The sequence below is a fragment of the Gossypium hirsutum genome, chromosome A12 (assembly GCF_007990345.1).
Source record: "Gossypium hirsutum isolate 1008001.06 chromosome A12, Gossypium_hirsutum_v2.1, whole genome shotgun sequence".
Lineage (NCBI taxonomy): Eukaryota > Viridiplantae > Streptophyta > Magnoliopsida > Malvales > Malvaceae > Gossypium > Gossypium hirsutum.
In genome coordinates this window covers 83628696-83644769 of record NC_053435.1, presented here as the reverse complement: position 1 = coordinate 83644769, position 16074 = coordinate 83628696, and the positions used below count along the sequence as shown (strand labels likewise).

The window sequence follows — 16074 nt, the reverse complement described above, 5'->3', positions numbered from 1 at the left end:
ATTCAATAATACCCCTAGGAAATCTTATAGTTTTATCTGCTAATTGAATGCTCATCCTAGTCTGTTTGGGTTTCCCAAGACCTAATTGTTTGAACATTTTGTAGGGTATGACGTTAATACTAGCCCCTAAATCAGCTAATGCATTAGTAACATCTAAACTACCAATTAAGCAAGGAATTTTAAAACTCCCTAGATCTTTTAGTTTGTTGGGTAGCTTATTCTACAGAATAGCTGAACAAACTACGTTTAGCTCCACATGCGACGCCTCGTCCAACTTCCGCTTCTTTGCTAAAAGCTCCTTTAAAAATTTCATTGCGTTTGGCATCTGTGATAGAGCTTCAATAAACGGTAAGTTAATGTGTATTTTTTTAAGAGTTTAAGGAATTTACCAAATTGTTCATCTGAGCAGTCTTTCCTTGTCGCGCTGGGGTATGACACACGAGGTTTATATTCGACATTCACTGATTTGTTTTTATTATGACCTACCTCACTTTGACCTCTGCTCGCCACAGTTTTTTGCCTCGGTTCTGGCTCAGGCTCAATGAATCATTATTTATCTTGAACATTAATTGAGTTGAGCTGTTCCCTTGGGTTCAGTATTACTTGGCAAGGTACCTTGTGGTCGTTCGGAGATTAGTTTTGACAACTGGCCTATCTGAGTTTCGAGCCCTTGGATCGACGCTTGTTGATTTTTAAGTGCTGTCTCGGTGTTGTGGAAACAAGTTTCTGACACCGAGATAAATTTAGATAGCATCTCTTAAAGGTTAGGTTTCTTTTCCTGTTGATAAGGTGGTTGTTGAAAACCCGGATGATTCTATGGTCTTTGATTCCCTTGACCACCCCAGGGGAAATTTGGATAGTTCGTCCAACTTGCATTATAAGTATTGCTATAAGGATTATTTTGAGATCAAGGATTATTACCCATGTAATTTAATTGTTCGTTCTCCATGTTGTGGCCATAGAATTGATATTGTGAATTGCTTGATCCATCTCCACTGACTTCACAGTGTATTACTCGATGAACCTGCGAAGAACCAAGTAAACCATCAATCTTTTTATTTAGAAGTTCTACCTGGTCTGATAGCATAGTAACCAAATCGATGTTATAAACACCTGTTGTTTTAGTTGGCTTAGTCCTCATGACTTGCCACTGATAGTTATTCAGTGACATATCTTCAATAAATTAGTAAGCCTCTTCAGGTGTTTTGTTGTTGATGGTTCCCCCGGCTGCTGCATCAATCATCTGTCTTGTCGAGGGGTTCACACCATTGTAGAATTTTTGAACTTGCAACCATAGAGGTAATCCATGGTGAGGACACCTTTGCAGTAGGTCCTTGTATCTCTCCCATGCATCGTAAAAAGTTTCTAAGTTCATCTGCACAAACGAAGGGATATCATTACGTAATTTGGCCGTTTTAGCCGGCGGGAAATATTTTAATAAATAATTTTTGGTCATTTGTTCCCAAGTAGTAATCGACCCTCGTGGTAACGAGTTCAACCACTATTTATCTTTGTTCCTCAATGAAAAAGGGAATAACCGAAGATGAATGGCATCGTCAGAAATGCCATTAATTTTAAATGTATCGCAGAATTCTAAGAAATTTGCCAAGTGAGTGTTTGGATCCTCATCCTGCAAACCATCAAACTGAACAAATTGCTGTATCATTTGAATAGTGTTAGGTTTGAGTTCAAAATTATTCGCAGCAATAGCAGGCCTTACTATACTTGACTCAGTTCCTATCAAAGTAGGTTTAGCATAATCAGACATAGTACGAGGAACAGGCTTCTGATTTGCTAGTTCAGCGGGTATCGCAAGAGGTAGCTGATTGTCTTGATTTTTAGTCATCTCCTCGGTCGTAGTTGAGATATCATCCTCTTGCTCTTCCTCTATGTATCTTAGGCTTCACCTTATTTCTCTTTGGTTTCTGCGAGCTGTGTGATCGATTTTTTCGTTAAAAAGTAGTGGTCCTGACGGGTTTATTCTAGTCATAAACTATAAAAACCTGCCAAGAGAAAGAAACAGTAAATTAGTAAATAATAATAAAAATAAAATAAAATTAACTTGCAAGAAAAATAAATGGCTAAAGTAATAAAAATTGAGTGTTCCTAATATCTTAGTTCCCTGGCAACGACACCAAAAACTTGATCGTGATTTTGTGTGAAAAGTTTTATAAATTTATAATTAATCATTCTTAAAACTAACTATTATCATGATGTAGGCAAGTGTACCTATCAAACAGTAGTATAGTTTTAGCAAGACTGGATTGTCAAACCCAAAGGAACTAAAGTACTAGTAATGACTGTCTTTTTATTATTTAGCTTAAGAATAATGGGGTTTGTTTTAACTAACTAATTAACAAAACTAAGAATTCACAGGAAAGAGAATTGGAGAATTACTTTTGGAAAACGATTGAAGTAAGACAATACCTAAGGAAAAATCCACCTAGACTTCACTTGTTATTCTGACTCTGAATCAGACGATTTATTCATTTGACTTGATCCGTAGAAATCACTAAGTTATATTATTATCTCTCTCGAGACTAACAACATCTAACCCTAGGTTGAATAATTGAAATCTCTTTCTAATTAACTTCCTAGGGTTGCATTAACTCGACCTATGGATCCCCTTATTAGGTTTCACCCTAATCCGACAAAATCTTGTCACCTTATCTCTAGACGTGCAATCAACTCCACTTAATTATGACAATTGTACTCTTAGACAGGGTCTATTCCTCATCTGAATAAGAGCTTAACTTGAATCAATATCTTGGAATATCAAAACAAGAATTAAGAACACATAATTAAGAACAAGTCAAATATTTGTCATACAATTCAGGAAATAATAACAAGATTTGTCTTAGGTTTGATTCCCTTTAGGTATTTAGGGGATTTAGTTCATAACTAAAAAGGAAAACATCTCAGAAGAGTAATGAATACAAAACATAAAGAAAACCCAAAACTCCTGAAGGGAAATTGAGGGGAGATCTTCAGTCTTGATGATGAATCTGACTTCTGAGATGGATCAATCGGCTTTCTTCGAGTAATTCCTTCCTTCTTCCCTGTGCCCCCTCTTTTTCTCCTCCTTTAGGGTGTATTTATAGGTTTTGAAATGCCTAAGAACCCTCAAAATTGGCCTTTTTCGAATTGGACTCAACTTGGGCTCGACAGGGACACGCTTGTGTGACACGCCCGTGTGCGATTACTTCAGGCCATGCTCGAGCCTGTTACAATGGCACGAGCGTGTGTTCTACCCGTGTGAGTCTTGCTTCGATTCTGCCAAATTGACACGGTCGTGTGGTCTGCCCGTGTGAGGAAGTCCAGGCCGTATTGATTTCATACGTTGGCCCATTTTCTCCGTTTTTGGCCCGTTTCTCGTTTCTTTCGCTCTCCTATGCTCACCTAAGTATAAAACATGAAATTAAGGCATTAGGGGCATCGAATTCACCAATTCTAAGGAAAAATCATCCATAAAATGTATTAAGCATGGGGTAAAAATATGTATAAATTACGGTTTATCAATCCCTCTACACTTAAGATGTACGTTGTCCTCAATGTACCAAAATAGGTCTACAACAATATAGATATAAGATCATAAGATAGGGAGAGAAGTGAAACTTCCTGAATGATGAATGGGCTCCTTGAATTGGAGGTATGGAGAATAATCGGCCAAGGCAATGATAAGATTGGATGAGGATACTCCGGTGGGGGTAGAGGTTGGGTTCCACAACCACAGTGTCCAGCGAAGAGGTTATCGTGGTGGTCGGCCAGGACATGGCAGTCGTGGAGAACCTTTTCCAGTGAAGTTTCGAGTTTTTAAGTGATGATGAGCTTTGGAGCTCTTTATAACTGTGATAACATCAAGAACTCTTTAGGAAATATAGAGAAGCATAATTACTCGTAATGAAATAGCCGGAACTATAAATTGTTCAATAAAAATTATAAAACCTAAAATGAAATAGTAGTAAAGGAAAATAAAATAAAAAGTACTTTAAGAAGATAAATAAAGATAAAAGTGAAAATAAATATAAAAAATAAAAAGTCTTTAAACATCGTCATCATTGGATGGTTCGCGAGGTGGTGGTGGCGATAAGATGTGAAGGTGCTAACAAATCTGATGAAGAGTAGCATCAATGTGATCAAAGCGCTAAAAACACCGCTACTCAAATTGAGTAAGGAACTCAGAAATGTCAAAGTATGAAGCTGCCGCATGAACTAGACGATGGATGGGTGGTGGCTGAGACGGTTGATCCTCATGACGTGGAGGGACATCATCAGTAATGTCCTCTGGGTCCTCCTCTTCGGTGGACTAGACGAGGCGGTACTGAGGAGGGTAGGTTCCACGTCATTTCTCAATCATCCTCATATGTAGCATACTCAAGATGCCCTGTGGGGACATCCGGCCGATGAGGGTGAGGGAGGATGATTGTGCTGCTATGTTGAGGAGCCCAAAGTACCGTGACAGTCTAGTCACATAGGGGCTAATGAAGACGAGTCGTCTCCTATTCTACTCCGTCTAATGGCGAATGGCGAGGGCAATAAAATAGGCAAGGTCGAAGACATGCCCGTTCACCATGCTCCACAAGAAATAGGCGTTGTGAGTGTTGAGGATGCCGGTGCTCTCTCACAGTCCTGTCAGAGTGTGGGCCAAGATGGCGTGTAGGTACCGTAGAGATGGGGAAAGAGCTGATACCTTAGAGCGGCTAGGATCATAGATGGCCGAGTCAGGGATTAAGGCACTCCAACGCTTCGAAGGAGAATAGTGGACATGTCGATGGAAGGTGTGGAGTTCGTTGTCGTCCATGAACTCCTCCGTGTACAGTCCCAGTGCGATTCCACAGGTACGCTCAATTGGTGAACCAAAACACCAAGGCAGAACTAGACGGTTCCTGGATCATCAAAATCTGTCATAACGGTTTGGAAGTGAAAGGTCGAACAGAGTTCCAGGGTAAGCTCGAGGTACGTCAGCTCGATGATCCCAAAGAAGAGCTCCCATGGATCAGTCGACAGAAGGGCTCTGACCGCGTCAACCAGTTAGACTTGTTCAAGTGAGGCCCAGTCAATACAGTGGCCCACAACTAAAGGTCGGGCCCAAAGTATCTAAAAGAGTTCTTCCTGGGGTCCTAAGGGAAACTGAATATAGGGGTGCTTGATCTCTTTTGTAGAGCCCGAGGATGACGCTGCTCCTTTCCTCTTCTTCAAGGTAAGGACAACGGTTTTCTTACCCTGTGGGTTTGACATGGTATATGCTATGAAAACATGAAGTTATAAGAATAATCCCCACGAATGGAAAGGCATGCAAGTATGTTAAAACTAAATAACACTACTTCATAGGGGTTTTTTGACTAAATGAAAAATCTACTGAAAAACAATCCAAGTCCTAATAGATATATCAAATCATTATTATGAATACAAAGACGAGAATGATGTTGAAGGAAATAACTAGTGGATGAATGCATATGGGAATGATAATGAATGAATGTATCATAAAAAATGGCAAAGAACTATCATTATAACTATGAAAACAGTCAAATAAAATAAGAAAAAAAACAAATTAGTAAACAAAATGAAGAGAAAAGAATGAACAAACGTAAGAGCTTGGTAGATGAAGGAGCTTAGGTCGTCGATGATGGTGTTGTGGTTGGCGCACGAGCGTGGCAGGAAGGCGTAGGCAAGAGTTGCGCAGCTAGGGTTAGGGATTTTGGGGAAGGCGATGATGAATAGTGAGGGGTTTATATAGATTTTGGGCACACGGTCGTGGGGCACACCTGTGTGCCCTTATTTCAGCTCGTGTTTATTGTGATTTTCAAATTCGGGCCCGTCTAAAACTTGTCCCATACCCGTGTCTTTTGGACATGTCTGTGCACACGGCCGTGTTGCACGGCTCTAGACACGGGCGTGTCGCACGCCCGTTTTGTTTTGACAAACTCGCCCACGGCCATGTTGCACGGCCGTGGCAACTTACCGCATCTCGTGTTGGGGAAAAATTTTGCCCTATTTTCACACGGTCGTGTCTCCACACATGGTGTGAGCACAGCATAGGGTACGTCCATTTGCCTGGCCGTGTGGATTATTAAACCTGTGTTTCAAGGACTCAGTTAGTGATTAGATGTTAAAAACTAAAATTTTAAAGAAATCCATACTGTTAGTGCTTGGGTTGCCTCTCGAGAAGTGCTTATTTAGAGTCTAAGCTCGACTTACCTCCTTTTTGCATGGTCGTGGTGGTGCGAGGAGTTTACACTCCTCGTTCTTGCTATCAATTTCATCAAAGTAAGGTTTTAGAAAGGTACTATTTACCTTAAAAGTGTTGAATTTGGGATGAATTACCTTGACTGTACCGTATGGAAAAATGCTGAGTACCGTATGATGGATTGCTCCGTTAGGTTCAAGAGTGGCAATACGAGGGTCTACTACATCTAGTAGTACTTTGTCTCCAACCTTAAGTTGATTTGGTGAAATATTGAGGTCGTCATGGCGTGGCTTTGGTTTATTGTATGTCCTTGGTTTATGTGTTCACCATTCATCTAGTTCCTCGATTTGCAGCCTTCGTTCTTCATAGATGGGTTCTTTGTTGTTACTTGAACAAGGCTCATGTGTGCTCTTCGAACGTGTTTCCTGTAAAGAAGGTTGCACTACATGGTCAGTATTAAAAGGATTACGAGCTTGAAGAGTAATTGAGTCATCACCCACACGAAGTATGAGTTCACCTATACCAACATCAATAATGGTTCTAACAGTTGATAAAAAGGGCCTTCCTAGAGTTAGAGGTGCGTCACTACCATCTTCTATGTCTAGAACAACAAAATCGATTAGGAATATAAATTCATCAATTTTTACAAGTACATCTTCAATGATACCTGTAGGAAATCTGATAGTTTTATCAGCTAACTGAATACTCATCCTAGTTTGTTTGGGTTTTTCAAGACCTAGTTGTTTAAACATTTTGTAGGGCATGACATTAATACTAGCCCCTAAATCAGCCAAAGCATTTTAAACATTTAAGCTACCAATTAAAAAAGGAATTGTAAAACTCCTTGGATCTTTCAATTTGTTGGTCAGTGATAAACCATAATTTATACATATTTTTACCCAATGTTTAACGCATTTTATGGATGATTTTCTATTAGAATTGGTGAATTCGATGCTCCTAATGCTTTAATTTCATGTTTTACCCTTAGGAGAGCATAGGAGAGCAAAAGGAACTAGAAACGGGCCAAAAACGGGGAAAATAGGCCAAAGTACCAAATCAACATGGCCTGGACCTCCTCACACGAGCAGAACACACGGCCGTGTCAATTTGGCAGGCTCGAGCACGGCCTGAAGTAATCGCACACGGGCATGTCATACGGGCGTGTCCCTGCCAAGTCCAAGTTGAGTCCAATTCGGAAAAGGCTAATTTTGAGGGCTTTTAGGCATTCCAAAGCTTATAAATACACCCTCGAGAAGGAAAAAAATGGAGGACAGAGTAGGGGGTAAGGAATTACTCCAAGAAAGCTGATTGATTCATCTCAGAAGTCGGATTCATCATCAAGACTGAATATCTCTCCTTAATTTCCCTTCAGGAGTTTTGGGTTTTCTTTATGTTTTGTATTCTTTATTATTCTGAGATGTTTTCTTATTTAGTTATGAACTAAATCCTCTAAATACCTAAGGGAATGTAACCTAAGACGAATCTTGTTATTATTTTCTGAATTGTATGATAAATATTTGACTTGTTCTTAATTATGTGTTCTTGATTCTTGTTTTGATATCCCAGGATACCGATTCAAGATAAGCTCTTATTCAGATGAGGAATAGACCCTGTTTAAGAGTACATTTGTCATAATTAAGCGGAGTTGATTGCGCGCCTAGACATAGGGTGACAAGATTTTACCGGATTAGGGTGAAACCTAATAAGGGGATCCATAGATCGAGTTAATGCAACCCTAGAGTGTTAATTAGAGAAAAGTCTCGGTTATTCAATCTAAGGATTAAACGTTATTAGTCTTGATTAGGGATAATAACATAACTTAGGGATCTCTACGGAACAAGTTAAATGAATAAATCGTCTGATTCGGAGCCAGAATAACAAGTATAGTCTAGGTGGATTTTTCCTTAGGTATTGTCTTCATTCAATTGATTTTTCTAAAAGCCATTCCACAATTCCATTCTCTGTGCGTTCTTAGTTTAGATTATTAGTTAGTTAAAACAAAAGCCTCTTTATTTTTAGGCTAGATAATAAAAAGACAGTCATTACTAGTACTTTTAGTTCCTTTGGGTTCGACAATCCGGTCTTGCTAAAACTATACTACTGTTCGATAGGTACACTTGCCTACATCGCGATAATTGTTAATTCAAGAACGAGTAATTATAAATATTTAAAAGCTATCACGAAATCACGCGATCAAGTTTTTGGCGCCGTTACCAGGGAACTGAAATATTAGGAACACTCAATTTTTATTACTTTAGCCATTTATTTTTCGTGCACTTTAATTTATTATTATTTATTAATTTACTTTTTCCTTCTCTTGGCAGGTTTTTTATAGTTTATGACTAGAAGAAATCCGTCAGGACCATTACTTTTTGACGAAGAAATTGATTGTACAGTTCACAGAAATCAAAGAAAAATAATGCGAAGCTTTAGATACACAGAGAACAAGCAAGAAGACGATACTCAACCCCCAACCTTAGAGATGGCTGAAAACCAAGGCAATCAGGTACCTCCTTCAATTGCGGTTAATCAAAATCCTGCACCACGCACTACGTATGATTATGCTAAACCTTCTTTAACAGAAATTGAATCGAGTGTAATTAGACCTGCTGTAGCTGCAAATACTTTTGAATTAAAACCTAATACTATTCAAATGATACAACGATTTGTTCGGTTTGATGGTTTGCAGGATGAGGATCCCAATACTCATTTAGCCAACTTCTTAGAACTATGCGATACATTTAAAATTAATGGTGTCTCTGATGATGCCATTCGTCTTTGGTTATTACCTTTTTCATTGAGGAACAAAGCTAAACAGTGGTTGAACTCGTTACCACGAGGGTCAATTACTACTTGGGAACAAATGACCGAAAAATTTTTACTAAAATATTTTCCACCAGCTAAAACGGCTAAATTGCGTAATGATATCTCTTCTTTTGTGCAGATGGATTTAGAAACACTCTACGATGCATGGGAGAGATACAAGGACCTTTTGAGAAGGTGCCCTCACCATGGGTTACCGTTTTGGCTACAGGTTCAAACGTTCCATAATGGTCGGAATCCTTCGACTCGACAAATGGTTGACGTAGCTTCTGGTGGAACCATCAATAATAAAACACCTGAAGATGTCTATGAGTTTATAGAGGAGATGTCACTGAATAACTATCAGTGGCAAGTCATGAGGACAAAGCCAACGAAAACAGCCGATGTTTATAACGTCGATTCGGTCACCATGCTCTCTAATCAGGTAGAACTCTTAAATAAAAGGATTGATGGTTTTCTGAGTTCTTCACAGGTTCACCCAGTGATACAGTACGAAGTAAGTGGAGGTGGAACAAGCCATTCGGAATACCAACCCTATGGCCACAACATGGATAACGAGCAATTAAACTACATGGGTAATAATCCTCAACCTCAAAACAATCCATATAGTAACACTTACAATGCAGGTTGGAGGAACCACCCCAATTTCTCGTGGAGCGGTCAAGGAAATCAAAGACCACAGCCACCTCTAGGCTACCAACAACCACCCTACCAATAGGAAAATAAATCAAACCTTGAAAAGATGCTCTCAAAGTTTATTTCGGTGTCAAAAACTCGTTTTCAGAGCACCGAGACAACACTTAAAAATCAACAAGCGTAGATCCAAGGGCTCGAAACTCAGATAGGCCAGTTGTCCAAACTAATCTCCGAACGACCACAAGGTAGCTTGCCAAGTAATACTGAACCCAACCCAAGGGAACAGCTCAACGCAATTAATGTCAAGATAAAGAATGATTCATTGAGCCCGAGGCAGAACCAAGGCAAGAAACTGTGGTGAGCAAAGGTCAAGGTGAGGTAGGTCATAATAAAAACAAATCAATGAATGTCAAATATAAACCTCGTGTGCCATACGCCAACGCAACAAGGAAAGACCGCTCAGATGAACAATTTGGTAAATTCCTTAAACTCTTAAAAAAATTACATATTAACTTACCGTTTATTAAAGCCCTATAGCAGATGCCAAACGCAATGAAATTTTTAAAGGAAATTTTATAAAATAAACGGAAGTTGGACGAGACGTCGTACGTGGAGCTAAACGCAGTTTGCTCAGCTATTCTCCAAAATAGACTACCGAACAAACTAAAAGATCCAGAGAGTTTTACAATTCCTTGCTTAATTGGTAGTTTAGATGTTAATAATGCATTAGCTGATTTAGAGGCTAGTATTAACGTCATGCCCTACAAAATATTTAAGCAATTAGGTCTCGGGAAACCCAAACAAAATAGGATGAGCATTCAATTAGCAGATAAAACTATAAGGTTCCCTAGGGGTATTATTGAAGATGTACTAGTTAAAATCGATAAATTTATATTTCCCGTTGACTTTATTATTCTAGATATAGAGGAGGATAGCAACACTTCTTTAATTCTGCGAAAACCCTTTTTCGCAACTACTAAAACAATTATTGATGTTGGCATAGGTGAACTCACACTCCGTGTGGGAGAGGAAACAATCACCCTTCAAGCTCGCAATTCTGGTAACACATCGGGAATTGAAGGTGATCGTTTAACCCATTCTCCTAGAACTGACAATATGGTACAACCTACTTTACAGGAAATGAGTTTGAAAGAAGCACACGAGTCATTCTCAAGCAATAATAGAGGACCTGATCATGAAGATCGAAGATTACAAATCGAGGAACTCGATGAATGGCGGACGCATAACCCAAGAACACCCGACAAACTGAATCTACAACAGAACGAGCTCAATACCTTTCCCAATCAACTTAAGATTGGAGATAGAGTCTTATTAGATGCCGCAGATCCCCACATTGTCACTACCACACCGAATGAAGAAATCCCTCTTACGGTACTTAGTATCTTTCCATTCGATATGGTCGAGGTAAGGCACCCCAAGTTCAGCACTTTTAAGGTAAACAACACTCGTTTAAAACCTTATTTTGATGAGAATGATGACAGGAATGAGGAGTATAAACTCCTCAAACCACCATGATTATTCAACGGAGAGGTAAGTCAAGCTTAGACTATAAATAACCGCTTTTCAGGAGGCAAATCGAGCACTAACTGGATTAACTTCTTTAAAAATTTAGTCTTCAACATCTAACTTACTAACGGAGCTCTTGAATACAGGTTTTCCACAGGAACACGGCCACGAGCACGGGCGTGCTTAGGGTCGTGTGAAAACAAGGCAAAGATTCCCCTAAACACGAGCTGCGATAAAACGCCACGGCCGTACGACATGGCCGTGCGTCACTACCCCCTTCTATGTCTAGAACAACAAAATCGATTGGGAATATAAATTCATCAATTTTTACAAGTACATATTCAATAATACCTCTAGGAAATCTGATGGTTTTATCGGCTAACTGAATACTCATCCTAGATTGTTTGGGTTTCCCAAGACCTTGTTGTTTAAACATTTTGTGGGCATGACATTAATACTAGCCCCTAAATCAGCCAAAGCATTTTTAACATTTAAGGTACCAATTAAACAAGGAATCGTAAAACTCCTTGGATCTATCAATTTGTTGGTCAGTGATAAACCGTAATTTATACATATTTTTACCCCATGTTTAACGCATTTTATGGATGATTTTCCATTAGAGTTGGTGAATTCGATGCTCCTAATGCTTTAATTTCATTTTTTACACTAAGGGGAATGTAACCTAAGACGAATCTTGTTATTATTTTCTGAATTGTATGATAAATATTTGACTTTTTCTTAATTATGTGTTCTTAATTCTGGTTTTGATATCCCAGGATACCGATTTAAGATAAGCTCTTATTCAAATGAGGAATAGACCTTGTTTAAGAGTACATTTGTCATAATTAAGCGGAGTTGATTGCACGCCTAGACATAGGGTGACAAGACTTTACCGGATTAGGGTGAAACCTAATAAGGGGATCCATAGATCGAGTTAATGCAACCCTAGGAAGTTAATTAGAAAGAGATTTCAATTATTCAACCTAGGGTTAGACGTTGTTAGTCTCGAGAGAGATAATAATATAACTTAGTAATTGTCGAACCCAAAGGAACCAAGAGTACTGGTAATTACTTTTTTTTTTAGTATCTAGCCTAAAAATTAAGGGATTTTTTATCTAAATTAATTAACTAAACTAAGGATGCACAGAGAGAAATTTGGGGAATTTTTTTGGGAAAACTCGATTGATTAAGACAATACCCAAGGAAAAATCCACCTAGACTTCACTTGTTATTTGACTCTGAATCAGACAATTTATCCATTTGACCTGATCCGTAGAAATCCCTAAATTATATTATTATCTCTTTCGAGACTAATAACATCTAACCTTAGGTTGATTAATTGATATATCTTTCTAATTAACACCCTAGTGTTTCATTAACTCGATCTATGGACTCCCTTATTAGGTTTCACCCTAATTCGACAAAATCTTGTCACCTTATCTCTAGGCGTGCAATCAACTCTGCTTAATTACGACAAATTTACTCTTAGACAGGGACTTTTGCTCCTCTGAATAAGCGCATTAACTTGAATCAATATCCTGGAATATTAAAACAAGAATTAAGAACACATAATTAAGAACAAGTCAAATATTTATCATACAATTCAGATAATAATAACAAGATCCGTCTTAGGTTTCATTCCCCTTAGGTATTTAAAGGGTTGATAAACCGTAATTTATACATATTTCTATCCCATGCTTAGCACATTTTATGGATGATTTTTTCTTAGATTTGGCTCATTCGATGCTCCTAATGCCTTAATTTCATATTTTATACTTAGGTGAGCATAAGAGAGTGAAAGGAACGAGAAACGGGCCAAAAATGGAGAAAATGGGCCAACGTACGAAATCAACCCGGCCTGGACCTCCTCACACGGGCAGACCACACGGCCGTGTCAATTTGGCAGAATCGAAGCACGACTCACACGAGTGGACCACACGCCCATGCCTAGTTAACAGGCTTGACCACGGCCTGAAGTAATCGCACACGGGCGTGTCATACGGGCGTGTCCCTGTCAAGCCCAAATTGAGTCCAATTCGGAAAAAGGCCAATTTTGAGGGTTCTTAGGCATTCTAAAGCCTATAAATACACCCTACAGGAGGAGGAAAAGGGGGCCCTAGAAGAGGAAGCAATGAATGCTCAAGGAAAGCCAATTGTTCCATCTCAGAAGCCAGATTCATCATCAAGACTGAAGATCTCCCCTCAATTTCCCTTTAGGAGTTTTGGGTTTTTCTTTATGTTTTGTATTAATTATTCTTCTGAGATGTTTACCTTTTTAGTTATGAACTAAAACCCCTAAATAATTAAGGGGAATGAAACCTAAGACAAATCTTGTTATTATTATCTGAATTGTATGATAATTATTTGACTTGTTCTTAATTATGTGTTCTTAATTCTTGTTTTGATATTCCAGGATATTGATTCAAGTTAAGCTCTTATTTAGAGGAGGAATAGACCCTGTCTAAGAGTACATTTGTCATAATTAATCAGAGTTGATTGCACACTTAGAGATAGGGTGACAAGATTTTTCCGGATTAGGGTGAAACCTAATAAGGGGATCCATAGATCAAGTTAATGCAACCTTAGGGAGTTAATTGGAAAGAGATTTCAATTATTCAACTTAGGGTTAGACGTTGTTAGTCTGGAGGGGGATAATAATATAACTTAGGGATTTCTACGGATCAAGTCAAACGAATAAATCGTCTGATTCAAAGACAAATTACAAGTAAAGTCTAGGTGGATTTTTCCTTAGGTATTGTCTTAATTCAATCGTTTTTCCAAAAGTAATTCCCTAATTCTATTTTCTGTAAACTCTTAATCTAGTTAATTAGTTAGTTAAAGCAAACCCCATTATTCTTAGGCTAGATAATAAAAAGACAGTCATTACTAATACTTTTAGTTCCTTTGGGTTCGACAATCCGATCTTGCTAAAGCTATACTACTGTTCGATAGGTACACTTGCCTTCATCGTGATAATAGTTAGTTTCAAGAATGATTCATTATAAATATTTAAAACCTATCACGAATATCACGTATCAAGTTTTTGGCGTCGTTGTCGGGGAACTAAGATATTAGGAACACTCGATTTTTATTACTTTAGCCATTTACTTTTACTGCAATTTAAATTTTATTCTAGTTTTTATTACTAATTCTTCTTTTTCCCTTTTTCTGGCAGGGTCTTATAGTTTATGACTAGAAGAAACCCATCAGGACCATTACTTTTTGATAGTGAGATCGATCGCACAGTTCGCAGAAACCAAAGGGAAATAAGGCGAAGCTTAAGATACACAAAGAATGAGCAAGAGGACAATATTCAAACTACAACTGAGGAGATGGCTGAAAACCAAGAAAATCTGCTGCTCCTGCAATTGCTGTTAATCAAAATACTACTCCGCGCACTATGTATGATTATGCTAAACCTAATTTAACAGGAATTGAGTCATGTATAGTTAGACCTACTATTGCTGCAAATATTTTTGAACTGAAACCTAACACAATTCAAATGATACAACAGTTTGTTCAGTTTGATGGTTGGCAGGACGAGGATCCCAACGCTTTTTATGACTCTATTCGCCTTCGATTGTTTCCCTTTTTGTTAAGGAATAAGGCTAAACAATGGTTAAACTCGTTACCATGATGGTCAGTCACTACTTGGGAACAAATGACCGAAAATTTTTTATTAAAATATTTTCCACCGACTAAAACAGCCAAATTATGTAATGATATCTCTTTTTTTGTGCAGATGGATTTAGAAACACTTTACGATGCATGGGAGAGATACAAGGACCTTTTGAGAAGGTGCCTTCACCATGGGTTACCGCTTTGGCTACAGGTTCAAACGTTCCATAATGGCTTGAATCCTTCTACTCGGCAGATGATTGATGCAGCTACTGGAGGAACTATCAATAATAAGACACATGAGACAACTTACGAATTTATTGAGGAAATGTCACTGAATAACTATCAGTGGCAAGTTATGAGAACAAAGGCGACGAAAGCAGCTGGTGTTTTCAACCTCGACGCGGTTACTATGCTATCTAACCAAGTATAACTCTTAAATAAAAAGATTGACAGTTTGTGTGGTTCTACTTAGGTACATCCAGTGATGAGGTGCGATTCGAATGGAGGAGGAGCATGCACAGAATATCAACCCTTCAACCCTAGTATTGAGGAGGAACAAGTCCAATATATGGGTTACAATAACTCTAGATCCTAAAATAACCCATATAGTAACACTTATAATATAGGTTGGAGGAACCATCCCAATTTCTCGTGGGGCGGTCAAGGAAATCAAAGGCCACAACATCCTCCGGGTTTTCAACAACCACCATACCAGCAGGAGAAAAAGTCGAACCTTGAGGAGATGCTAACCAAATTCATCTCTGTGTCAAAGACTCGTTTTTAGAATACCAAGACGGCACTCAAAAATCAACAAGCATCAATCCAGGGGCTTGAAACTCGGATTGGACAGCTTGCCAAGTTGATTTTCGAACAACCACAAGGTAGTCTGCCAAGAAACACTGACTCTAACCCAATGAAGCAACTCAACGCAATTGCCCTTCAAGATGAGGATGGGTTAGTGGCAAAACCGAGGCCAGAACCGGTGGTAAGCGAATGTAAGAATGAGGTAGGCAAAAACGAACAAAAATCGGTAAGTCCAGAATATAAACCTCGTGTGCTATACCCTAATGCGATAAGGAAAGACCGCTAAGACGAACAATTTGGTAAATTCCTTTAACTTTTAAAGAAACTACATATTAACTTACCATTTATTGAAGCCCTTTTGCAGATGCCCAATGCAGTCAAGTTTTTAAAAGAGCTTCTAGCAAATAAACGGAAGTTAGATGAAGCATCGCATGTGAAGCTGAACGCGGTCTGCTTAGCCATTCTATAGAATAAGC

At 38.6% G+C, this 16074-nt stretch overlaps 3 non-coding genes across 3 annotated transcripts; 1 reads left to right on the top strand and 2 right to left on the bottom strand.

The window, feature by feature from the left end:
- The first annotated feature begins 1301 nt into the window (after positions 1-1301).
- On the top strand, positions 1302-1407 carry LOC121211976 (small nucleolar RNA R71). Its single transcript, XR_005907190.1, has one exon. It is a non-coding gene; the product is annotated as a small nucleolar RNA R71 (small nucleolar RNA).
- Positions 1408-9098: 7691 nt separating this feature from the next.
- LOC121211806 (small nucleolar RNA R71) lies at positions 9099-9205 on the bottom strand. The gene has a single exon (XR_005907024.1). It is a non-coding gene; the product is annotated as a small nucleolar RNA R71 (small nucleolar RNA).
- Positions 9206-14882: 5677 nt separating this feature from the next.
- LOC121211986 (small nucleolar RNA R71) lies at positions 14883-14989 on the bottom strand. The gene has a single exon (XR_005907199.1). It is a non-coding gene; the product is annotated as a small nucleolar RNA R71 (small nucleolar RNA).
- Between the last annotated feature and the right edge of the window lie 1085 nt (positions 14990-16074).